The 27,546-nt window shown below is 33.8% G+C and overlaps 1 protein-coding gene across 3 annotated transcripts in view; it reads right to left on the bottom strand.

Annotated features, from left to right (window-relative positions):
• Positions 1-27,546, bottom strand: part of NAALADL2 (N-acetylated alpha-linked acidic dipeptidase like 2) — a 1,497,545-nt gene that overhangs the window by 1,442,757 nt on the left and 27,242 nt on the right. For 2 of the 3 annotated variants that reach the window (XM_079922501.1, XM_079922499.1), the window contains exon 2: positions 9,493-9,620. The exons of the other annotated variant lie outside the window; for it this stretch is intronic. The gene's annotated coding sequence lies outside the window, so the exon portion shown is untranslated. The remainder of the gene's footprint in view (positions 1-9,492; positions 9,621-27,546) is intronic. 3 annotated transcript variants of the gene reach the window in all.

Here is a 27,546-nt window from a genome sequence, read left to right as displayed (position 1 = left end):
TTAAAACATCAATGGAAATACAAGAATTCCAGATTGTATCATTTATCTTCTCAGTTAATAGGATATTAAATACTATCAACTTCAGAAAAAGGATTTGATTAAAAGGTCCCTGGTTTTTTTTCTCAGATAGAAAATTCTGTGCAAAAAATTGAAAATTTTAAAAATTAAAAAGGTTTTGAGAGACTATAAGTGTGCAAGGACAAGGCTACATAGTTACTTACACTGCCTTGTATATAAATGATTCTCAACAAATGTTTGTTAAATTGAATTGAATTGGTGTATAAACCATCTAACAAATGGTCACCCTGATGGTTCCCAGAGGAAGAAGAATTGCCCCCCTTATTAATGCACTAAGGCTATTTTTTTTAAATTGGCTTTCGTTAAGCAACTCCATATATATTTTGATCAATCTTTCAGTTATTCCAAAATGGCTCTCAATTTACAACTAGATGCCAGGACTTTTATATGTTCAATAAATTAACAAGATTTTCTCTCAATGTTGCTGTTATTAAAAAAAATGATACCTTTCCAGTAACGTATTTTGGCTAATGAACAAGAATCTCTCATTAAATTAATAACACCATTAGATTCACTTTCAGATGGTTTAACAGTGGTCTCCGGGGTCTAATAACATATTGCTGACTTAGGCACGTTGCCAACAGACTGAACATGAATTTGTACAAAGTAAATCTCCATCTCAAATCTAAACAAAGTGTTTCCCCTGCTAAACCTGCTTCTTTCTCTATATTTATTGTGATTAGGAGCATTATAATTTATCTAGTCCCCAGTCCAAAAAGTTGACTAAACTTTCCTCTCCCTCACTTAAAACATGCACTGAATAAGGATATCCAATCAAATATATCTTATAAACATCTACCAGATTCATGCCTTCCTTTTTCCCATGGTCATTACCTTGTTGGAGGCCCTCAACACTGTGAGCCTGAACTGACAGGTCCTCTCTACCTTTAACTGCTCCCATTCTAGTTTTCCTGGAATATGACATCAGAATTAGTTTTCTAAAAAGTAAACCTGATCATTTCTTCCTCCTGCTTAAAACCTATCAGCATCTTCCTATTGCATCCAAGTACACACATTTTTGCCTTAAAATACAAGGCTTTTGGTAATTAAATCTTGGTGTTCTTTCCATTCTCATCTCCAGCAACCCATAGCATCTCCCACAGGCTCTTTAAACCACCTGGCTAGAGATCTTGTCAAGTTTCCTTATGTCAGCCTCATTTTTTATTCCCTTAACTTTTAGCATATACCATACCCAGTCCAGGAAGTGCCCTGACACTTTTTCCATCTGGCACAGAAGCTAACCTTCCTTCAAGGTTAATTAAGGCTGCGAAAAAAAAACATACCTGTCTGCCCCATGTGAAGTTAATTCTTTGCTCTCAAATCTAGCACACTTTTCCATATTTCTAGCATAGAACTTTTAAAACAATATTTTATGAAATATACATACTGAAGTCAAATATATTATCTGAACACAATGAAAGTTAATTAAAAATCAATACCAAAAAGATATCTAGAATCCTGGAATACCACACTTCTAAACTTCCCATGGGTCAGTAGAGGAATAACAAGGGAAATTATAAAACATTTTATACTAAAAGATTATAATACATGTTATATAAAGTACAAGAAATGGAGTGACATCCGTGAAAATCAGAGTGAAACTCCAAAAATTCTCCTCCTTAAAGCAACAAGAGAACTAGAAAAAATTGTTAGAATCAACTTTTTCAGAACTCTAGAAATTAACCAAACACTTGCAACATTCTGGGGAGTTTTTATTCAAGAAAAGTAACTGATCTCAGTAAAAATAGTGATCTTTGTGGAATTTGAATTTGCCCTAGTCCCTTATCCCATTAGTTGAAAATTAATACTGTAGTTCACGTTTGTGGTGAATACCAACAAACCAGCAACTGCTACAAAAAGCAGAATGGGGCTGGCGCATCTTAAAAATCTCATTCCCAGAAAAATGGCATGATTTAACCTATTTAGTGGTTCCTAAAAGACCTACTTCAAGCTTACCTATATTTAACCTAAAGCACCTAATGGGAAAAGGCTTTTTCCCAAAGGCATTTGTTGAAAATAATGACAGGCAATTTTTTTTAAACTTTACAGTTGTCTGAGGCGGTGCATAAGAGTGGGGCAAACAATTTTATACATGTAATATATATATATATTATGATTTGTTTAGGTGTTCACTTCTACCATTAGAATCTCTTCAAGGCCACATACTATACCAAGCAAATTTTTGTGCCCACAGATGCTAATAAAATGCTCAAGACATAGTAAGTATAAATGTTGGCTGAGGAAATAAGTGAATGAATGAATGAAAAGATACAGAAGAACTAAGATCCCTCTTCTGTTGTATATGTAACTGTTTCGATCATGAATTTTTTTTCTTTTTTTACATATTAGAACTTTCAGAATGTACTTGTTCCCACATCCTTAGATACAATTAAATAAAACTCATTGTTTTCTAGGGCTGCCATAACAAAGAACCACAGATTGAATGCCTTAAACAATAGAAATTTATTTCCTCACAGTTTTGGAGGCTAGAAGTCTGAGATCAAGAAAGAAAGAGCAGGGTTGGTTCCTTCTGAGGGCTGTGTAGAAGAATCTGTTCAAGGCATCTCTCCTTGGCTTTTGATGGCTGTCGTCTCTGTGTCTTTACACGGTCTTACCTCTCCCTCTTTTTACAAGGATATCAATTGATTTGGTTTAGGGCCCACCCTAATGACCTCATTTTAATCTAATCACCTCTCTAAAGACCCTATCTCCAAATAAGGTCACATTCTGAGATACTGGCAGTTAGGACTTGAACGTGAATTTTTGGGGAAACACAATTCAACCCGTAACACATATCCTCACTCATATAAAAGGGTGTGTTATGGTTATGTTCTTCAGTCTTTTCAGAATGTTTCCAAATAAGCCAGATTTTTCAGAATATTTTCTATTACCTTTAAAACATTATATCAAGAAGAAATCCCTAAGGTCTCTAGCAGTGGTTTTGAAACCCAGTTGTTACATCAAAGTTGGCACCAGAGCTGAAGGAAGAACAGCTGGACTAATATTAGTCCTGGCTCAGACATTAAACATTGAATTTACCCTGGGCACAGGCCTTAAATAATCTGTGCTTCAGGGATATCAGCTCAGTGCTTTGCGACCATCTAGAGGGGTGGGATAAGGAGGGTGGGAGGGAGACGCAAGAGGGAGGGGATATGGGGATATATATACACGTATGAACATAGTTCATTCACTTTGTTATAAAGCAGAAACTAACACAACATTGTAAAGCAATTATACTCCAATAAAGATGTTAAAAAATAAATAAATAAAATGGAAAGGACACTGGATGCCTATCAACTAATCATAATTTATGAATCTTGTTAGGATCCTAATCTAAGCAAAGAGAATCAAAATATTCATGAGACAATTGAGAAATCTGAACACTCACTGGATATTTAACGATACTAAGAAATTATTATAAATTTTTTAGGAGTGATGATGGTATTGTGCTTATGGTTTAGTAAGAATTCCTTATCTTTTATAGATAGGTGCTAACTTATTTACTAATAAAATGATATGATGCCTGTCCAAAAAAAAAAAAATCTGTGCTTCAGTTCTTCACCTGGAAAAGGAAGTGTCTGGGCTGAATCCCTCTGCAATCCCACAAGCCCAAAGACTCTGATTCTACCTGGTCTTATTTTGCCACAGCAACTGACACTGTTGGAGGTAACCTAGAAATAACATAAGAGTACTTATTTAAATGAAGAGATTAATATAAATTCAGTCGAGTTTGGAAATGTTTGCACAGCTGAAGACCATGAACCTTCCAGACTTCTTAGACAAATTCCATCCGTTCTCTGAGGACAAACTGCCTTTGGAATTATAAATGCACACAGATGTTGCTTTCAGCACAAAAAAGTACCTACGGTAAGTATCGCTCATGGCAGTGCCTTAAGCTACTCCAAAGTTATTTTCATCAAGATTGAGTATTCTAGCTGTCTTCATTTTCTCAAAAATTAGTCTTAGAAAAATAGAACTTATCACAACAGGTTACAGAATTTAAGTTATATATTAATTTCTAAAAATTATCTTGGATTCTATGATACAATTCAAAGCAACTTACTAAATGGTATCCAGGTACTCTGAAATAATAAATTTTAAAAGTATATATTTTTTAAATACGCCAAGTGACAACAGAATCAAGACAATGAAATGATCTTTATTGACGCAGGAAAAACAAGAATGCATTTAGAAAAGATTCATTTCTTTTGATAAAAGTACTTTTATAAATTGCATACAGAGTATAATGATCAAAAGTTTTGGGAAACTTTTTGTTGAAAGAGAATGACTCATACAAACATTTCCTTTGAGAAATAATCATGGCATATTACAACACAAACCTATCATATATGTTAGGACAATTTGAAGCAATATCAATGCTGGAAGAAAAAAAAAAATCCAGTACTTCAGAAGATTGTTTAAAACACAAAAGACTCCTTAGAAGGGACATCTACTTAAATTATCAGCTGAGACTAATTCTTGAGGGTATCAGATATATATTAAACTGGTATTAATTTATTTAAGCATATAATAGATGTTAGAGAGTAACAAGTGAGCTGACATCGAAAATCAACTGTCTCAATAACCAATATTGGACAATAATAATAATGACAAATAGTTTAAAGAGTACTACCAAAATGAAACTTTTAAGAAAAGTAGAGTGTGTTTGGGCTTTTTTTTTATAACTATGATAATGAACAGCGTGAGTCTAAGATGGTGCTTTGAATACCTTAAGCTTCTAAGACTTAAAAATTTTACTGCGACTGCTGCTGTTCTGGATAGCCAAAAGGTACTACAGAGCACGGGGCAGATGGCTATATAATCATGGCCTACAGTTACGAGATTTAGTAATTGATATAATGGTGAAAAGTGATACAGGGTTGAAAAAAGAACACCAGCAATATTAATGCACGTTACGGTGATCTGAGATTCATAATGTACTTTCTGAGAGTATACTGATCACCCAAAATTGATAAAGTAATTTCTTCCATTGAAGCAACATCCCATTCTACAAGTAATTTCTTACAAGATACTGAGTGTCTCAATGTTCTTATGTGGTTCATTCACTTCTTATGGCTATGTGCTCCCAGAAAATGATTTACTCATTGTTTCTGGCAACAGCTCTGGAAAATATAGGTACTACTTTATATACCTATATAATATTTTAAAGGTAAATATTTCTCCTTTTCCTCCCATGATGTAAACCCCACTGCAAATTTTAATTAAGAGAAGTGGTACTAAATATTTTATGTGTGAATTTAAAGTATGAAGAGATTAAATGGCCAGCTTATTTTGCTAATCATGAAATAGAAACCCACCAACTCCCACTTCACTTAATAAGACACCCAAAAAAAGGCTCTCAGAGGGCTGCTCTCTGAATAGAAGGGCTCTTCCTACCTGTAGGATGAGAGCTGACATTCCCCCCTACTTAATTAGTTCATTCCATTATTTTCAATTCACCTAAGCTTTCCCTCCTTTTACTCTCCAGAGGCTTTGCAAATTATAAGACTGCCGCTTTCCTCTAAACTTGAAACCAGGAGTTCTTGACTTTTTAAAAAAATCATCCTTGAGATATAATTCACATACAATAAAATTCACCCATTTGAAATGCCCGATTCAATGTTTTTTAGTATATTCACAAAGTGGTGCAATAATCACCACAGTCAATTTTAGAACATTTTTATCCTTCCAAAAAGAAATCCCATACTTATTTTCAGTCACTCCCATTCCCCCCTCTCACACCACTAGGAAACCAATAATCTACTTTGTCTCTATAGATTTACCAATTCTGGACCTTTCATATAAAAGGAATCACATAGTATGTGGTCTTTTGTGACTGGCTTCTCTGACTTACCACATATATATTTTCAAAGTTCAACCATGTGGTAGAATGTATCAATACTTCAATCCTTTATTGCCAAATAATATTCCACTGTATAGATATACCACATTTTATTTATCCATGCATCAGCTGATGAACAATTGGGTTGTTTCCACATTTAGGCTATAATGAAAAATACTGAACATTCATGTCCGTATCTTCGTGTAGATAGACATGATCTCATCTCTCTTGGATATATAGCTAGCAGTGAAATTTCTGTGTCATACAGAAAGTCTATGTTTAATTTAAGGAACTGTCAAACATTTTCAAAACAGCTGCACCAGTTTACATTCCACTCATCAATATATGATGGTTCCAATTTTTTACATCCTCACCAACACATACCATTATCTGAGTCATACTAGTGGATATAAAGTGGTATGTTATTGTGGTTATGATCTGCATTTTCCTAATGTGTAATGATGTCAAGCATCCTTTCGTGTGCTTATTGGCCATTTGCATATCTTCTTTGGAGAAATGTCTATTCAGATTCTTTGCCCATTTTTAATTGGGTTACTTATCTTTTTAGCATTGAGTTTAAGAGTTCTTTATATCTTTTAGATACAAATCCTTTTTCAGATATATGATTTGCAAATATTTTCTCCCATCATATGGATTTTTTCACTTTTTTGATGGTATAATCTATCACACAAAGTTTGATGTAATCTATTCTTTCGTCATTTGTGCTTCTGGCGTCATATCTTTAAAAAAAAAAAACACAAAAAAAACTGCAGAGCCCAGGTCATGAAGTTTTCTTCATATTTTTTTTCCTAAGAGTTCTATAGTTTTAGCTCTTACATTTAGGTCTATGACACATTTTAACTTAATTTTTTTGTATGGTATGAGGTAGGGCTATGCAACTTCATTCTCTGCATGTGGATATACAGTTGTCTCAGTACCAGTTGAAAAACTCTTCTTTCCTCCTTGAATTGTTTTGGTACTCTTGTCAAAAAGCAACTGACCAAAAATTTGTGTTTAATAATACAGAAAGAATTTAAGGAAAAAGATGACCTGAAAATTTCTAAAATCATAATCTGATGAGATTTATCCAGTAACCAACAATGGGGTCGAGAAATAGCTGGTCAACATCCAGATGACAGATACAATGTGGCAATGCAGACTCTATCCACATCAGTAACAAAGTTGATAATGGGTTAGGAGGGGGAAAGGCTGAAATATCACAGGTAGGCAATAATATCATGTGTTTATTACATCATGTCATGACCAAAGTCAAGTAGGTGGCTGTGATTTTATGTGATTCATCTAGTTTGAAGATGTTATAAAGAGCAGCCTCAAAGGGTGAGTTGGGGTGTTTATAGGTGTGAATGGCAGGAACTAAGCAGGATGTGAGAACCAATTGCTCAGTAGGCTGGCTCAGAATAGGGTTTAGATCCAGTAGAGGCTGTGAATCAAGAAATGAAGGAGGAAAAAGAAATGAAATTGAGTTATTTGTAGTGAGGTGGATGGACCTAGAGTCTGTCATACAGAGTGAAGTAAGTCAGAAAGAGAAGAACAAACACCATACGCTAACACATACGTATGGAATCTTAAAAAAAAAAAAATTGTTTATGAAGAACCTAGGGGCAGGACAGGAATAAAGACGCAGATGTAGAGAATGGACTTGAGGACACGGGGAGGGGGAAGGGTAAGCTGGGACGAAGTGAGAGAGTGGCATAGACTTATATATACCTACCAAATGTAAAATAGCTAGCTAGTGGGAAGAAGCCACATAGCACAGGGAGATCAGCTCGGTGCTTTGTGACCACCTAGAGGGGTGGGATAGGGAGGGTGGGAGGGAGACGCAAGAGGAAGGAGATATGGGGATATATGTATATGTATAGCTGATTCACCTTGTTATAAAGCAGAAACTAACACACCATTGTAAAGCAATTATACTCCAATAAAGATGTTAAAAAAAAAAAATGACACTGACAAAAAAAAAGAAAAAAAAGAAATGAAGGAAGAAACCAAGCCAGGCAGACAAGGCAAATATGACAAAATTTGGGGAATGCCATCAGATTGTAAAGAAATAGACTAAGAATTTACCCCAGGTACTCTAGATGAGAAGTTGAGAACAGTCTCTACTCTTACGGTAGAAAGAGGCTTTTTACATACTGCGTTCTTATTAAGGACTGGCTTATGAATTTGTAGGGATTTAGGCAGTATATCAATGCCTACAACTAAGAAGCACTTACTGAATCCTTGCTGTATCCCAGGTATGCTTCCAGTTGCTTTGCATATATTAACTCACCTGATTCTCATGAGTACCATAGTAGGTTAATCCTATTATATTAATAGAAGAGGTGACAAAACTAAGATTTATAAAGGTTAAGTATCTTACCTAAGTCTCACAGCTATAAAACAGCTGAAACTAGATTTAAAACCAGATCTAGCTAACTCCAAATTATGTGGTCTTTTGATTATAATGGTGAAGATGAAGAAAAACTGCATTCAGATCAAGCTTAGTCTTCTACTTAAGTAATAAAACGTGGTATGCGGCTTGCGTGCTAGAGGTTCATAGGGCTTCTAATCTTCATTGGTTACTAGTATTACCATCCAACTAATCATCTGTATATGAAACTTCTGAGCTATCTCTGATTTCTTCTCCCAACATGTCACTTCTATCTGACATCCATTTTCCATTCCATTCTCACGGATCTATTGCAAGTAATCATCACTCCTAAACTTGATATTTGTAGTATCTTCCAAACTAATCTTTCTACCTGTTAGCTTTCCTTATACAAATCCAAGTGATTCACTACTGCAAAACTAATCCTGAAATGCAGTTCAGATCATAGTATATCTACGTTCAAAAATACTCAATATTCTCCCGTCATGTTCACCAAATCAAATAGAGCTAATTGACCTTCACGTTCCTGGCTTCCACAATGTAGCCATGACTTCCCATTCCAGCCTAGACATTTTAGCTGCCTACAGCTAAACTGTACCGTTTACTATTGTTGAAAACTACTCCATACTTCCAAACTTAATGCATTTATTTATTCTTTTCTCTGGGCATGGAATGCCTCCCCACATGTCTGCCCAGTGAAATCCAATCCATCTCAAATGCCACCTCTTCCATGAAAACTATCCCAATTCCCTCAAAACAATAATTCCTTCCTCTTTTAATTACATTTTTTTCTTATATAGCTCATATAACTCTAAATTATTATATCTTTGTGGATTTTCCTAATCTCCCTTTCTAGACTTCAAGTTCTCTGAAAGCAACAATGCTTGTGTATTACTCTTGTCTGAATTCCAAAACACTTAGCAGTTGCTTTGAAATTATGGCCATTAAAAAAAATCATTGGATTAAATTATTAAAGTTGAAAAAAATATAGTGGTGTATTAATCAGAACTATCTTGGTTGCAAATGACATATGCTCCATCTAACTTAGACCGAAAGAGAATTGTTTTGGGCTCATATGAACAAACTATGGAAAAGGAATGATAGGGCTATCTTCCAAATATCACAGATACAGGGATTTGTATCATGTTGCTATTCTTCTCTTATGGGTTGGCTTCATACCTACCTATTAAAGACTGACTTTGTCTTCCTTGCCAGAGACATGGCCACTAGCAGCTTCCCAATTTCCATCCTCTAAGCTTCAGGACCAGAGAGAAAAGGAATCTTCTGTAACACTCACCTCTACACCTGCACCTGTTTAAAAAAATACCAGAAAAAAAGTCTCTGACTGGCCCAGCTTGATTCACGGATTCACTGAACTTTTGACAGTGGTCAAACTTGAGCATAAGAAGGTAGTAGCTCCTGTTAAAGACCTCATGGATAAAGTAAGGCATCCATGTGTGTATGAGTTTTTTAGAGTGCTTTCTCAGAAAATGAGAGAAGGGGTTTATATAGACAAATATTTAATGTTTACTATAAGTAGTGAAAGGTTTCAGTGGTAATAACTAGTTACTGCTTCACAGTTGAGTTTAAAAAAAAAAAAGGAAAAGAAAATTTTAGTCTATCAATATATAAATAGCATTTTGGAACAAATGGTATCATTTGTTTTCCCATTTCTCATATTACTGTTCTTTCTCGAGCATTCCTAAGTGGGCAGGTTCAGATTTTGCATAGTTTATGTAGAAGTAAGACTATGTACAACTGTTGATAAATTTCCCAGATTGATATGGAAAAGAAAAAGGCTGCTTATCATAACTATTTGGGAATCCAGTATTCCATGACGGTTAAAACAGTGTTACTGAATATAAATTTCAGCCTTTCTCATGTAGATTATTTTTTTCTACTTCCTTGCATCATATTTATCTCTCCTACTTTTATTGTTGGAAGGATCCCCCATGTATCTTGCAGAGTATCATATGCACAGGACATCAAGAATCATAGTCTCAAATAACTATAATGGCCAGCAAGACAACATAAATGAGTAGGAAATAAGGTGATCTGAAAAGTGTCTACTCTTGAAATGGGCAGCTGCTATGCTACTCCAGCCAACTGAGGGAAGGCAGATGAGTGTTGTTAAATCAGGTGGTTCCTTATATTAAAAAATTCCAGAAAGTCAGGGTTATACATGAAACCCCTTGATTTTTGTGAGCCACCAACTGAAGTATTTTTCAAATGCTTTACAGACCAAACAGAGCAAATCTGCAGGTGAAACCTGACCTGCCAGTGTAATCTTCTGTAGATATGTTCAACAAGTACTCATTGAATGAATGCTTATGTACAAAACTAACGAGTTGAAAATCAAATCATGGTTTTCTATTAATTATGTTCCAATAGTAGAGACTACTTTCTCCAGAAGAAAATGTTGGCCTCAGTCCACTAAAACACTGCTTAAAATTTTAACATTTACATGAGAATCATTCTTCTTTTATTAATGGGAAGCATAGGCAAATCTAATTTTAAAAATGACCCCTGAAGACGTTAGTCAAATGGATAATCGATTCACTCTTATAGATGCCTTCTCATATGGTATTAAAAGGATCACACAGCCAGCATTTATTGGCATTCTTGTTTATTTCTTGTTACTTAAATAACAAGAAGTTTAAATGTTTAAACTGCTCAACTTCATCCTTTTCAAGAAGGCATTTATAACTGCTATCAGCCAAACTGATACCTCTTTCTTTGAATTTCTATAGCCCTTATTTGTTGTATGTCATTTAATCATATTTCCAGGCTTCAAGGAGTTTCTTGACTAATAGAAGTGAAATATCTATACAGTGAAGCAATGGAAAGAACAACAAACTTGTTATTAGAAGATCCAGTCAGATTCAAATTCATTAATTGTGAATTAATTGTGAATATCAGAAAATTGGATTTCAGAGCAAAGAATAATACGAAGGATAAGGGGTTTTATAATGATAAAGAGGTTAACCCCTAATCAAGAAAACATAATAATCCTAAAGATTTATACATCTAATAAGGGAATATCAACATATGCCAGAAAAAAATTAATAGAACTTTAGGAGAAATAAATAAATCCATAATTACAGTCAGAGATTAATCACAGAGCAGAAAAAATCAAAATAGAAATATAAAACAATAATGAAAATCAATTATTCTCTGAGAAAAATCAGAACAATTGATAAACATCTAAAATGATGACAAAAAAAGGAGACTCAATACAAATTAACAGTATCATTAGATAAGATGGAAAACCTAACAAGAAGACAGCAACTACCAGAGTTCATTCAAGAAAAATAGAAAACCCTGTACAGACCTATAGTTATTAAAGATATTGAATTTGTAGTTACAAACTTCTCTCACAAAGAAAATAAGATCAAAGAAGATCTAAATAAATGGAGAGAAAAATCCATGTTTATGTACAGGACAACTCAATATTGTCAAGAGGTCATTCTTTCCCTACTTGATCTACAGACTCAATCCCAATCAAAATCAACAAACTGATTCTAAAGTTTATATGGAGAGGAAAAAGACCCAGAATAGCCAACACAATATTGAAGGAGAGGAACAAAGTTGGAGGACTGACACTACCCAACTTCAAAACTTAACTATAAAGCTAGAATAATAAAGACAGTGTGGTACTGGTAAAAGAACAGACAAGTAGATCAATGGAACAAAACAGAGAGCCCATAAATAGACCCAGATAAATACAGTCAACTGATTTTTGAAATAGGTGAAAGGCAATATATAGTGGAGAAAAGATAGTCTTTCAACAAATAGTGCTGGAACAGCTGAACGTCCACAGGGAAAAAAAAAAAAAATTAATCTAGAAACAGAACTTACACACTTCACAAAAACTAACACAAAATGGATCACAGACCTAAATGTAAAACACAAAACTATAAAAACTGTAGAAGATAACATAGGAGAAAACCAAAGAAACTAAGAAAACTCCACACCCAGATACCTTAACTTGTGAATTCTGTCACACATTTAAGGATGAAATAATATCAATTCTACACAAATCCATCTAGAAATTGAAGAGAAGGGAATACCTTCCAAGTGATTCTATTAGGCCAACATTACACTGATACCAAAACCAGGCAAAGACTTAAAATAAAACTACAGAACAATAGCCCTTATGAACACAGGTAAAAGGATCCTAAAAAAAAAAATTAGCACATCTAATCCAACATTGCACAAGAAGGGGAATACATCATTACAAAGTGGGGATTATCCTAAGAATGCTAGGTTAATTAAACATGCAAAAATCAATGTATTTCATCATATTAACAAAAAGAAAAAAGTATATAAACCATTTTAATAGTCAAAGAAAAAGCATCTGTCAAAATCCAACATCGTTTTCTAATAAAAATTTTCAGAAAACTAATAATAGAAGTCAACTTCCTCAACCTGATAAAGGGAATCTGAAAAATCTACATCTATCATAAGTCTGTGTGAAAATCTGAATGATCACCAACAAAACAAGAATGTCCACCCTCACCACCTCTATTCAACATGGTACTGCAACTTCTAGCCAATAAAATAAGAAAAATAAGTAAAAGGCATTTAAAATTAGATAACACAATAACAATATCTTTGTTTATAGATAACATGATCATCTATGTTGAAAAACTGCTGGAATCTATAAAAAAGCCATTAGCACCAAAAAATGAGTTTAGGAAGTTGCAGGATACACTTTAATATAATATTGGAAAAATTAATTTTGTTTGTATATACTAGAAATAAACAACAGAAACTGAAATAAAAACAATACCATTTACAATCATATTAAAAATATGAAGTACTTAGGGGAAAATCTGGCAAAATCGGGCAAGACCTGTACATTGAAAACTTTATTTATAAAAGATGACCTAAACAAACAAAGGGATAAACTTTGTTCGTGGGTCAGAAGACTCAGTAGTGTTAAGATATCAATTCTCCCCCAAATTAATCTATAGATTCAACATAATTCTAACCAAAATTCCATCAGGCTGTCTTAAAAAAATTGAAAAACTAATTCTAAAATTCATGTGTGAACTCAAAGGACTTAGAATAGCCAAAGCAACTCTGAAAAATTTGAAAGTCAATCCTACCTGATTTCAAATCTTATTATAAAGCTACAGTAATCAAGACAGTATACTATTGGTACAAAAATAAGTGAATCAATGGAATAGAATAGAGATTCCAAAAACAGATCCAAATTACATGAACAAAATATTCTGGAAAAGGTAATTAATTCAGTAGAGAAAAGATTTTAAGCGAATGGTGCTAGAAAAATTATAAATTTATTTGCAAAAAAAAGGATTTTAATCCATACTTTACACCATATATAAAAATTAAATCAAGGTGGATCACAGCCTTAGCATAAAATCTGGGACTAAAAATTAAAGAAAAAAAATAAAGAGAAAGTGACCTTAGATGAGGTTAGATATGACACCAAAAGCACAATTCATAAAAGAATAAAATGATAAACTAGATATCATCAAAAAATAACTTCTATTATTCAAAAGACACTGTTTAGGAGAACAAAAAGACAAGTCACAAAAGAGAAGAAAATAGCTGGAAATCATATAACTGATGAAGGACTTGTATAGAACATACAGAGTACTTTGAAAACTCAACAATAGGAAAACATACAATCCAATAAATTTTAGCAAAAGATTTAAGCAGAAACATCACCAAAGAAGATATGTGGATGGCAAATAAGCAAACGAAAAGATGCTAAAATCATTAATCATTAGGGAAAAACACATTAAAATGGCAAGATATTACCACTACAAACCTATCAGAATGATTGAAGTTTAAAAGACTAACCATACCAAGTGTTGGCAAGAATGTGGAAGGACTGGAACTTACATACATTGCTGATTGGAATGTGAAATGGTCAATTTTGGAAACCAGTTTGACAGGTTCTTGAAAAGTTAAACATATATCTGCCATAACATACAGCCATTTAACTCACAGGTATTTACCCAAAATAAAAGAAAGCATATAACCATACAAAGATTTGTACACAAATGTTCATAGGGCTTTACTTAGGATAGCAAAAAAACTAGAAACAGAAAGACCTGCATGTGAATGGAATTGTAACTATTGTCACAAATAACACAGATGAATCTCAAAATTACATTGGATGAAAGAATAAGAGTTCATACCATAAAATTCCATTTATATAAAACTGTCAAAAATGCAAACCAATACAGAGTGATAGAAGGCAGAGCAGCTGTTACTTGGTGATGCAAAGAAAGAGATCAAGAGAAGTGGGAGGGAGGTATTACAAAAAGGCATGGGGAAATGTCTGGGGATGATGCATATGTCCACTATCCTGATGGCTATGAGGTTTGGCAATGTATAAACAAATCCAATCTTATCAAATTATGTATTTTAAGTAGGCATTGCACATTGTGTGTCAATTATATCTCAAACTGTTAAAAGAGAGACAGAGATGCATCCCTTACCAATCTAAGAACACGTGATAGAAGAATTTTGAAAGAGTTTTTTCTCTTGATTACCATAATCAAAAGCAAATGTTAAGTCTAAAACAAAGTAACAGACAACAATTTTCTCCAAGTCATCCATCCTCTATCAAAATTCCTAGCACAAACAGTAGTAAAACGACATTTAGAATGTTAAAATAAGGCTAAAGGTCCTCTGACTCATGATAATGGACAGACTTTCTCATGGAATCCCTCCAATATCGAATGACATGAATAAAAACCAGTTCTCCATCTGGATCAATGATACAACAGTTTCTGAAACATTCTTACTTTAAGTCTTTGATCATGTTGTCTCCCCAACATGGAATTCTTGCCCCTGACTTCTTTTGCTCCATCCAAATGCCTATGATTCCTTCAAAACACATCCCAAATGCCATCTCTTCTATTAAAGTGCTCCTTGATGAATATAATCCTTCATTCCAGGAGTGGGAAAACTACAGCCTGGCCTGCTGCCTGTTTTTGTAGAAGTTTTACTGGAACACAGCCATACCCATGAATTTAGGTATTATCTATCTATGGCCTCTTTCATCATACAATGGCAGAGTTGTGCACTTATGACAGAGACTGTATGGCCCACAAAACCACATATTTACTATCTGGCCTTTTATAGGCAAAGTTTTCTGATCCCAGTTTTATTCCTTTAAATTCTCACATTTCATACCTCTCTTAAGCAGCATTCATTATATTATTCATCTTCTTAACTTATGTTTAAGATCTTTAAGGGCAGGGAGTCAATTGTACAAGCACCATGCTGTGCTTTGCGGCAGTTCTCAATAAACATCTGTTAAATCAGGCAATTTATGAATGAAAAGAGTTAAATCAACAGCAGATACTCACTAGGAATAGCTTTTAATTGTGGAATAATAAGAGTGCACTGCTTTCATCAGGTTAGGCTATGATACTGCAATAACCTTTGTCTTTAGCTCAAAGAATTTCAGAGTTGGAATAGGCTTTAAAGCTCATCAGATCCAATCTGCTCTTTTTTACCTGAAAAAAACTGAGGTCCAGAGAGTTTAAGTGATTAGCCAAGGATAAATTAAATATTGTTAGAACAAAGACTAAAACTCATGTATGCTAGAGATAATGGAACAGACAGGTCCATGGTCAGGCTTCAAGAGATAGGCTAACTCCCTCAAAATGTATAGCTGCAAAATTTTGTGTATGTGTATGTAAACATCTTCTTGGAAAGGATTTTTTATATATTCTCATCAGAGTCAAAAAAAGTTCATAATTGCAAAATGGTTAAGAAAAAACAAAACTAAGGAAAAGATATTCTTTGGAGAATTACTGATTGTTATCATCTAGTTAAATAACAAAGCCATGACTGGCCCACAGGTCTAATCATCCCTGTATTCTTTATTACATCCAAGGCAGAAGCCAATACACATTCTACCAGTTTAAACAGACACTGTGAGTAGCAATTCAAGTAATCCAGGTATCCCTCTTTATTTTCCCCTAAGGATACTTCAGTGTATAAGTACTTCTGCAGTACTTATCAAAACAAATCAAGATTGTGTGTGTGTGTGTTTAGCAGGGGGGTGAGGGTGGGAGTTAATGTGAAAGTAAAAAGGTGTATATTTCCTATTTTAAGTAATATTCCAAGGAGGTTATTTGGTATGCGTGAAGAAAAATAATTTAATGAGATGTCAAATAATTTATTATCATTACCATTCTATTTTCAGAAAATCTCTGTCAAAAAAATCTTCCAATAAAATGAATCAATGAGACTGATAATACAAGTACAAACTCAGCATGACATAAAGTTTCTGTAGATAATGATACTTTCAAGAGTGATACTTGTATCAAACAGCGATACTTTCATATAAACTAAATACTAATGTGCACTGCCTCTAAACAGTAGCATTACTATTGCCAAACTTATCAGACCACACTTAAAATTGAGCTTAAAAACCTGTTTGTTATCCTACTTAAAACAAAACAAAATAAAACAAAACACTTACTTGAAAGTTCTACTGAAAGGAAATTAGCAGTAAGAGAATTGGTTAAGGAGATGAAAAACAATATAAACATACAAAAATTTCACTCATATTACTCAAAAAAGTATAAAATACTTAGAACTATTGTTGACAAGAATGGTCACAGAACCTTTATGAACAAAAAACTAAAATCTTATTAGAGGATAATGGAAAGATATTTAATGTTTTTGAATAAGAATTCTAAATATTATTTTTAAAGTAAGTCTCTCAATGTTACTATGTATATTTAATGAATTCCCTATTAGAATCCCAATTTTTGTCCTTTATCAAATAAAATTATCTTAAATTTATATGGAGGAATAGATGCTCAAAATTTGAGGAAAAAAAAAGTTTTGGAAGTCCTAGACACGGGAATCAGAGAAGAAAAAGAAATAAAAGGAATACAGATTGGAAAAGAAGAAAAACTGTCACTGTTTGCAGATGACATGATACTATACACACAGAATCCTAAAAATGCCACCAGAAAACTACTAGAGCTAATCAATGAATTTGGTAAAGTTGCAGGATACAAAATTAATGCACAGAAATCTCTTGCATTCCTATACACTAATGATGAAAAATCTGAAAGAGAAATTATAGAAACACTCCCATTTACCATTGCAACAAAAAGAATAAAATACCTAGGAATAAACCTACCTAGGGAAACAAAAGACCTGTATGCAGAAAACTATAAGACACTGATGAAAGAAATTAAAGATGATACCAACAGATGGAGAGATATACCATGTTCTTGGATTGGAAGAATCAATATTGTGAAAATGACTCTACTACCCAAAGCAATCTACAGATTCAATGCAATCCCTATCAAATTACCAACGGCATTTTTTACAGAACTAGAACCAATCATCTTAAAATTTGTATGGAGACACAAAAGACCCCGAATAGCCAAAGCAGTCTTGAGGGAAAAAAACGGAGCTGGAGGAATCAGACTCCCTGACTTCAGACTATACAAAAAGCTACAGTAATCAAGACAATATGTTACTGGCACAAAAACAGAAACATAGATCAATGGAACAGGATAGAAAGCCCAGAGATAAACCCATGCACATATGGTCTACTAATCTATGACAAAGGAGGCAAAGATATACAATGGAGAAAAGACAGTCTCTTCAATAAGTGGTGCTGGGAAAACTGGACAGCTACATGTAAAAAAATGAAATTAGAACACTCCCGAACACCACACACAAAAATAAACTAAAAATGGATTAGAGACCTAAATGTAAGACCAGACAGTATAAAACTCTTAGAGGAAAACATAAGAAGAACACTCTTTGACATAAATCACAGCAATATCTTTTTTGATCCACCTCCTAGAATAATGGAAATAAAAACAAAAATAAACAAATGGGACCTAATGAAGCTTCAAAGCTTTTGCACAGCAAAGGAAACCATAAACAAGACAAAAAGACAACCCTCAGAATGGGAGAAAATATTTGCAAATGAAGCAACTGACAAAGGATTAATCTCCAAAATTTACAAGCAGCTCATGCAACTCAATATCAAAAAACAAACAACCCAATCCAAAAATGAGCAGAAGACCTAAATAGACATTTCTCCAAAGAAGACATACACATGGCCAAGAAGCACATGAAAAGCTGCTCACCATCACTAATTATTAGAGAAATGCAAATCAAAAGTACAATGAGGTATCACCTCACACCAGTTAGAATGGGCATCATCAGAAAATCTACAAACAACAAATGCTGGAGAGGGTGTGGAGAAAAGGGAACCCTCTTGCACTGTTGGTGGGAATGTAAATTGATACAGCCACTATGGAGAACAGTAAGGAGGGCCCTTAAAAAACTAAAAATAGAATTACCATATGATCCAGCAATCCCACTACTGGGCATGTACCCAGAGAAAACCATAATTCAAAAAGACACATGCACCCCAATGTTCATTGCAGCACTATTTACAATAGCCAGGACATGGAAGTAACCTAAATGCCCATCGACCAACGAATGGATAAAGAAGTTGTGGTACATATATACAATGGAATATTACTCAGTCATAAAAAGGAACGAAACTGAGTCATTTGTTAAGACGTGGATGGATCGAGAGACTGTCATACAGAGTGAAGTAAGTCAGAAAGAGAAAAACAAATATCGTATATTAATACACGTATGTGGAACCTAGAAAAATGTTACAGGTGAACCGGTTTGCAGGGCAGAAGTTGAGACACAGATGTAGAGAACAAATGTATGGACACCAAGCGGGGAAAACCACTCTGGGGTGGGGATGGGGGGGTGCTGAATTGGGCGATTGGGATTGACATGTAAACACTGATATGTATAAAACTGATGACTGACAAGAAACTGCAGTACAAGAAAACAAACAAACAAACAAACAAAAAACAACAACATCAAAAAAAAAATGTTGCTGGAAGCCTCTATTATCAAATCATGGACTTAACAACAAAGTGCATCAGATAATATGATTATTGTCAGATAGATAATCTCCCCAATAATGAGACCAAGGATTTGAGAAAGGGGTCAATGGCTTAAGAAATGGTACTGGCAAAACTAAATATATGTCTTAAGGAAAATCAAATTAGATTACAATTTTACATCATATCTTTAAAAATTTAGGATTAAAGACTTGAATATAAAAGGATAAAACAATAAAAATCCCATAAGAAAATACAGCACATTCTATGTATAATAAAGAGTTTTGAAAGACTTTCATGATCAAGAATGAATTTATTATAAAATTATCAAAGTAAACATATATTTATTCAAAGCTTTGAAACTTTTGTATGGCAAAAGATATTATGAACAAACTCAATCAACAAACTATAAATTTAGGGAAAATATTAAATAAAGAGAGTAAACTCTATGTTATAAAGAATTCTTAAAACTTGGTAAGGCAGATATGAACACCCAGTAGAAAAATTAGCAATTAAAGGGCTATTTACATAAAAGAAAATTCAAATTTGAGGGGGAAAAAACATTAAACAGAAGCTCAAACGCAGAGATTTGTAAATTAAAATAACAATGAACTGTCATTTCACACCTATCAGCCTGGCAAACACTTAAAAGACAGATTACAACCATTATTAGTGTAGATGAGCCAAAAAGTGTAGTCTCATACATAGCTATGATAAATGTTAAAAAAAAAAAAAAGACATTTAAAACAAAATCTGGCATTTCTTTAAAATATATGTTAAATGTTAAAAATATATTTATTTTTAATTACCCATGAATACTATCATTGAATATCTTTTCAACTGATATCTAATACACATTTATTAATATATTTTAATGAGGTTATTTATGAGCAATATATTTTTATAGAACTAGAGGGAAAGAAGATATCCCAAATTATATCTGATTTCTAAAACTGACATATTTTTTATCACGGTTTGAACAAGTAATAATACAAACATTATTTTTTCTATATCTATTAGGAATAGTTTAAATGTCAATCTTAATAGACTCTAGGTATTTGTGTGACCACAGTACGTAAGAGAGTACTGCTTTTCTGATGCTTAAATTCTCGGAAACACTGTTAGAGACTGTCACCGGGGGAAGTCTTGTTTTCCAGAGGCTAAATTTAAATTAACATAAATCTTACAATTGTACATTTCTATGAATAAATATATCTCAGAAGACACAATTCAAAACACAAGACAAAATTCCACCTTCTAATTCAGTCATAAGTTTCTGAAAACACAACCAATCAACATTTGTAAAATATAATGTTAAAGATAATTTTGTTTTATATCATAAGTAGATCACAGTTTTCACATATAAAATGGAAAATAATAAGCCATATTTTACTTTAAATAGCCAATAATTAGGGTATTTTTCTCTTTAGCTAAATATAGAAACCACTCAATTCCTCATTAAACTCCTCCTGCATAGATATATATAATCAATGACCTTACTCCATTAAATCTATGAAACCTCTTTACTTTTTTACCACCTTCATACTACAGTTGTTCCTTAACAGTTTCTATTGAAATACTCATGGATAACAGTGAAAGAACTTGTATAGTTCCTTAGGAAAATTATTCATCTATTCTATGATGTTTCTAAACCAAGAATATTAAGTCTCTTTAGCTCACTGACTTTCCAGTTTTAATCCTTCCCCAGAGGAAATCTATGTGTGGGTAATTTTTGCTCTAGGGCACTTGCAGATTTGTTCCAGATAATAGGAAATGAACAGCTAAGTTACAGCATGCAAATTTCTGCTCTGGTAGCATGTTTCTTAATGCCATAGCTCTTATTATTTCAAAAACAAATTAAACAAGGGAGTTCTGTAGAAAGCCAATTAACCAATTTAGGCAGCAACTTAATACAAATCACTGCCCCTTACTTTCACCCAACATGATGTTTTGTGATTCTAATGTTTCAGTGCGCATCTGTAGCAAGTGACTGTTTAAAAGTGACTCGAGGTGCCTACACAAGCATTCTACTGGGATGCATATGGTAAATGTAAATTTTGATTTATTTTCACTTCCTACCTCTGTCATGTGGTTTCATTCTTTTAGTGTCGTATTATAAACAAAATTGGAAAAAATGTGTAGAAAGAGCACAGAGCTAAAAATCATCAGAATGAGATTATAATCCCAGGTTTATATCAAGGAAACTGTATTTGGTCCAAACACCAGTTACACGATGCAATGGCCATAAGGAAGGCTACTTCATAATTTCAAGACTTTATGCACGTTTTGAAACAAAGTTAATGTATATGGATAATTTTGCTGTTTGTTTTTCTCTTTAATTATCACAGAACTTTAGTCCTGATTATGAGCCGTTGGGGTCAATTTCAACAGGAAATATTTAGTGAGACCCAGCTCAAAAGACATCTGATCTTTGAGACTGCTACACCTTCCCTAGACAGAGTTTCTTCGGCACCTCCTCCTCAGTAATTCCCATTTAAAACACTTAGATTTGTTGCACCATGTTCAACCAATCTGGGTATAATTCATGAAACCACTTCAGTCAATACATAAACATGTATCCAGGGGTCAGCAGAAAAAAATAAACACAACATAATAACTATTGACAATGACAAGTAAATAATGGTTTATAAGAACTAATTCATTTCTAAACATTTATTTACTACTATTTAAAATTAACCTTAGCATTTCTATAACATGCAACATGTATAGTTTATTTCAAAGTTTATATAGTACAGAAACGTTTTAAGAATTGTACTCATTTATGATCATTTATATTCCTAGAAAAAAATTTTAAGTGTAAAGTGAATGGACAACTTGAATAAACTTTTAGAAAATTAAGACATTATAATGAAATATTAGAGACGAGATTAAATTATCTACAAAACAGATATAAGGGCTTCCCTGGTGGTGCAGTGGTTGAGAATCTGCCTGCTAATGCAGGGCACACGGGTTCGAGCCCTGGTCTGGGAAGATCCCACATGCCGCGGAGCAACTAGGCCCATGCGCCACAGCTACTGAGCCTGCACGTCCGGAGCCTGTGCTCCGCAACGAGAGGCCACGATAGTGAGAGGCCCGCGCACCGCGATGAAGAGTGGCCCCCGCTTGCCACAACTAAAGAAAACCCTCGCACAGAAACGAAGACCTAACACAGCCAAAAATTTTTTTAAAAATTAATTAATTAATTAAAAAAAACAGATATAAAACTAAAGAAAAGAGAGGAAGACTGAAAATGAAAAGAGCAAAGTACCACAGGACAAATAAAAGCATTAAATGAAAATAGCCAAACACAGGAAAAATATATCATAACTGATCTCTATAAAGCTCTTAGATATTATGTACCTCTCCTGCTGCTCCCACTTCATTCTATCAGTAATAACTGTGGTTTTTATGTCAAAAGAAGACTGTTCTATTTTTAGCCTTTGAATAACCATTAAAAAATCACAAGGACAGATATTTGGCAAAACCTGCTTACACTTTAATAAACTTGCATGGGGTCCTTGACAAGTAATGATGTTATTCTCATAAAGACTTGATTATTTCATTTACTAAGTATTATATTTGAAAAGAATGATAACACTTTTGTGTTAAGAATGTACAACTGAATAAGATGTGTTAATACTGTTGGTGTTGATTTGCAAGATCTGCCAACACAGTATATGTTTTCCCGTCACAGAGCTAGAGATATGTATTCTCTGGAATGGCATCTCTGGTATCTCTTAACCAGTTTCCTCGGCCCATCTCCCTGACTAAATGCCCTCATAACAGAGTTTCACTTTTTATCTTAATACCCCTGCACTTAGCATAAGGTGCTATATATTCTAGGGGACTCATTAAGTCTGTTTTTTGGATGAACAGATGAGTGAATGGACTGATGGACTAGGCTTACAAAGGGAAGAGGAAGAGGAAAGGGGGGAAGAAATGCTCCATCCCCAGGCTGTGAATTCCTTGAAAAGAGCTCATTCTTATTCATATTTATCATTTTAGCAGTTAAGTGTGATATCTGGCATATATTAAATCTTCAAATAATGTTTGCAAAATGAATGAGTGCATGATTTATGTTAGAATTTCACTGAGCATGTGATTCTTACAAGTGTAAGTTTGTATCATTAATTAGAAACTTAGTTGATGCTTTCATAGAATATTACTCTCTTCTGTTCTAACTTTAGCCCCTATAACTACTTTTTTATGAGACTAAAAGAAACATTTCACAAACTATACAAAACATTACTCATTATTTTTACGATCATCCCTTATATACCTTACTCATTCACTAATTTAATATTTTCTCTAAACTGTATTTTATATATGCTGTAACATATTGTCTACTTTGTTTCCTGCAAATAGTTCACTTTCTTTCCCTTTTAAATACTTTGTTAAGAAATCTTACTTTAATTAAATCTGTTTATCTTTTCCCTAATAATGTGTTTCTTTGCTTTTAGAATTTGAAATTCCTTTCCCTTCCAGATATTTGATATTCAATTTTACGTTTTCTAATGCAACAGTGGCTTGATTTCTTTCTCACTCTGCTATTAAACAGTTGGAATTTATTTTGCTATGAACTATGAGGTGAGGATCTAAATATTTTCCTAATCCCTATGAAATAGTCCAAACGCCATTTATTAAATATTATTTTGCGGGACTTCCCTGGTGACACAGTGGTTAAGAATCAGCCTGCCAATGCAGGGGAAACGAGTTCGAGCCCTGGTCCAGGAGGATCCCACATGCCGCGAAGCAACTAAGCCCGTGTGCCACAACTACTGAGCCTGTTCTCTAGAGCCCACAAGCCACAATTATGGAAGCCCGTGTGTCACAACTACTGAGCCCACATGCTGCAACTATTGAAGCTTGTGCGCCTAGAGCCCATGCTCCACAACAAGAGAAGCCACCACAATGAGATGCCCATGCACCACAACGATGAGTAGTCCCCGCTCGCCGCAACTAGAAAAAGCCCATGTGCAGCAATGGAGACCCAACACAGCCATAAATAAATAAATAAATAAATTTAAATAAATAAATAAAAATAATTATTTAATAAGATGATTCGTGAGCTCTTATAAATGGACGCACTGATCACCAAGAGCTGTCATGAGTTCTTTAAGAGGTCACACCAGATTTTAATTTTCTTTTATTTTTTAATTAGAATTACTAACCTGGAAAATTATAGACACATCAAAGTTGCTAACAGTAATATCAACACTCATTGAACACTTACTTTATGCCAAGAATTGAGTATTATATCATTTAATCCTCACAATAATCCTATGAGGGAAAATATTGCCATTTTAAAGATAAAGAAATTGAAAAAAAAAAAAAGATGAGGAAATTGAATCAAATAGACAGTAAAGCAACCTGCCAAAGGTCATGGAGTTAGTCAATTATGGGTGTAGTATTCAAACCCAGAACACTGCAGAGGTTTTGTCCTTTTTTTTTTTTTTTCTGTACGTGGGCCTCTCACTGTTGCGGCCTCTCCCATTGTGGAGCACAGGCTCCGGACGCGCAGGCTCAGCGGCCATGGCTCATGAGCCCAGCGGCTCCGCGGCATGTGGGATCTTCCCGGACCGGGGCATGAACCCGTGTCCCCTGCATCGGCAGGCGGACTCTCAACCACTGCGCCACTAGGGAAGCCCAAGGTTTTGTTCTTATAACCACTATGCATATGGCCTCATATAAGTGGAAAAAATTTGATTAAGGCTCTCATGAAATTATTATAGAAAAGATGGAAAATATTAGGCTGGATGACCTTTCCGTTAGGTAGTTTCAAAGTTGGCTAAACATTTGCCCAAGACTCTGACTGATCAGTAGATCTTTATCAATGTAGAATGTTTCTAGTATCGTGCCTTGTGATTCTATATTTGGACCCAAACTATTAACAATATTGTTATCAGTGAACTAGGTGAAAACACAATAGGCTTATAAAATATTTTCAGATAGCATACATCTTGGAGTTATAACTCATCTTTTAGAAGGCAGAAAGAGTAACTTAAAAGGACCCAAAGTGTTTTAAGGAACAGCTTATATTTACATGTTGAAATATAGAAGAAACAAATACAAGGTTTCACCTTTAAGTTACAAAAATCATTTTGAACAGATAGAATGTAAAACAATAACCTGCCATCTTAAACTATCAAATTGATAGGCACCACAAATAAGAGCACTGTTGGAAGGCACTTGGGAACTTTTTATAAGATTTGAAAATATGCCTGTCCTTTGAACCACCAATCCTATTTCTAGGGATTGTTCATAACAAAAAAATGCTGGAGAAGGTGTGGAGAAAAGGGAAGCCTTCTACACTGTTGGTGGGAATGTAAATTGGTGCAGCCACTATGGAGAACAGTATAGAGATTCCTTTCAAAACTAAAAACAGTTACCGTATGACCCAGCAATCTCACTGCTGGGCATATATCCAGAGAAAACTCTAATTAGAAAATATACATGCACTCCAATGTCCACAGCAACACTATTTACAATAGCCAAGACATGAAGCAACCTAAATGTCCATCGACAGATGAAAGGATAAAGATGTGGTGTGTGTATATATATATATATATATATACATACATACACACAATGGAATACTACTCAGCCATAAAAAAGAAAGAAAGAAGCCCATTTGTAGCAACATGGATGGATCTGGAGATTATCATACTAAGTAAGGCAGACAGAGAAAGATAAATATCATATGATATCACTTATATGTGGAATCTAAAATATGATACAAATGGACATATTTACAAAACAGAAATAGACTCACAGACAGGGGAAACAAATTTATGTTTCCAAAGGAGAAAGGGGGTAGAGGGATAAATTAGGAGTTTGGGATTAGGAGATACAAATTACTATATATAATATAGATAAACAACAAGGATCTACTGTTTAACACAGAGAACTATACTCAATATCTTGAGTATACTCAAGATACTCAATAACCTACAATAAAAAAGACTATATATATGTACATAAATTATGTAATTTAACATATATACACATAATTGTGTATGTGTATAAATTGTATATGTGTATAAAATTGAATCACTTTGCTGTACACCAGAATCTAACACAACAGTTAAAACAAATTACAGAATCAGTGAATGATGGGGCCATCTATACAATGTAATATTCTTCAGTCATTTAAAACGCCTCTGGAGACAAATGCTTGACACAGAAAGTTGTTCACAACATAGTTCAATGAAGTAATCATTATAAACAGCATGCAAAATGGATTTCATTTTTGGAGGAAAAAAAAGAAAGAGAAAGGAAAGGAGGGAGAAAGTAAAAGGAGGGAGGACGACAGTGAAACAGAAAGAAATGGAAAGAAAAGAGGGAAAGTGAATCTACTAATAAACTTTTTTTTTCATTGTGTTCCATTCTAATAAATGCATTGTACATCTTCTTCCACATATAGAAGTGCTTAATTAAAACACAGATACAAGTACTTAATCGAAACATTTTCATGGAACAATACTCACTTTTTCTGTGTATAAGGCTGTGAAATATTTTCTAATTTATACTATTCTATTTCTTTTTTTAAATGCTAGTTGTAATTAACTAAGTTAACTTCACAGATGACTTAATAGGTAGCATCCTACAGTTTGGAGAAACACAGATCTAGAGAATGCCTGCAAGGATACACAATGATGTATTAATAGAGGCTATAATAAGTACAATTTGGAATTTCTTTTTTGCTTTTCTATTTTTTTAACTTCTATGATAAACAAATGAGAAATACAAGAATATTTTCTGTAAGAAATAAAAAGTACTGTAGAGATAGTAATTGTAGAGACAGTAATTAATAGCAGTTCATGTGAAAAATATCTAGTTACTCTAATGGACCTCTAGCTTAAAAATAAGACAACAATGTGCATTAGGTGCCAGCAGAACTCGTATATTCTTAGCATTAAAACATACATACATACATGCATGTGTGCACACACACACACACACCCCATGTAAAACAAGGCAGGTTTATTTACACAAGGGTCTACTGGTCTTTGTATATTGAGATCCTTGTGTTCACTTCTGCATACCATGCTTCCACTGAAGAACCTCTACAGGAGAAACAGTATGATAGAGTCTGTAAATTATATAACATGAAGAACATCAAAGGAACAAAGGATCTGTAGCCTGATGTCTTTTCAAATATCTGAAAGGCTTTTATTTGAATAAAAATCACAGAATAGAAATAAAATTTAATGTATGGAAGTCATGGAAGAGGTAAATCTGGGTGGATTTTAGCTTTATATAAAGAGGAATTCTAACACTTATTTAAGAATGGTATGCACTGCCTCAAGTGGGAACTATGCTCTTTACAATGTTCCTCA

The sequence above is a fragment of the Stenella coeruleoalba genome (genome assembly GCF_951394435.1).
Source record: "Stenella coeruleoalba genome assembly, chromosome: 5".
Classification (NCBI taxonomy): Eukaryota; Metazoa; Chordata; class Mammalia; order Artiodactyla; family Delphinidae; genus Stenella; species Stenella coeruleoalba.
Note: the sequence above shows the minus strand (reverse complement) of the source record. Positions and strands in the feature narration are given on the sequence as shown.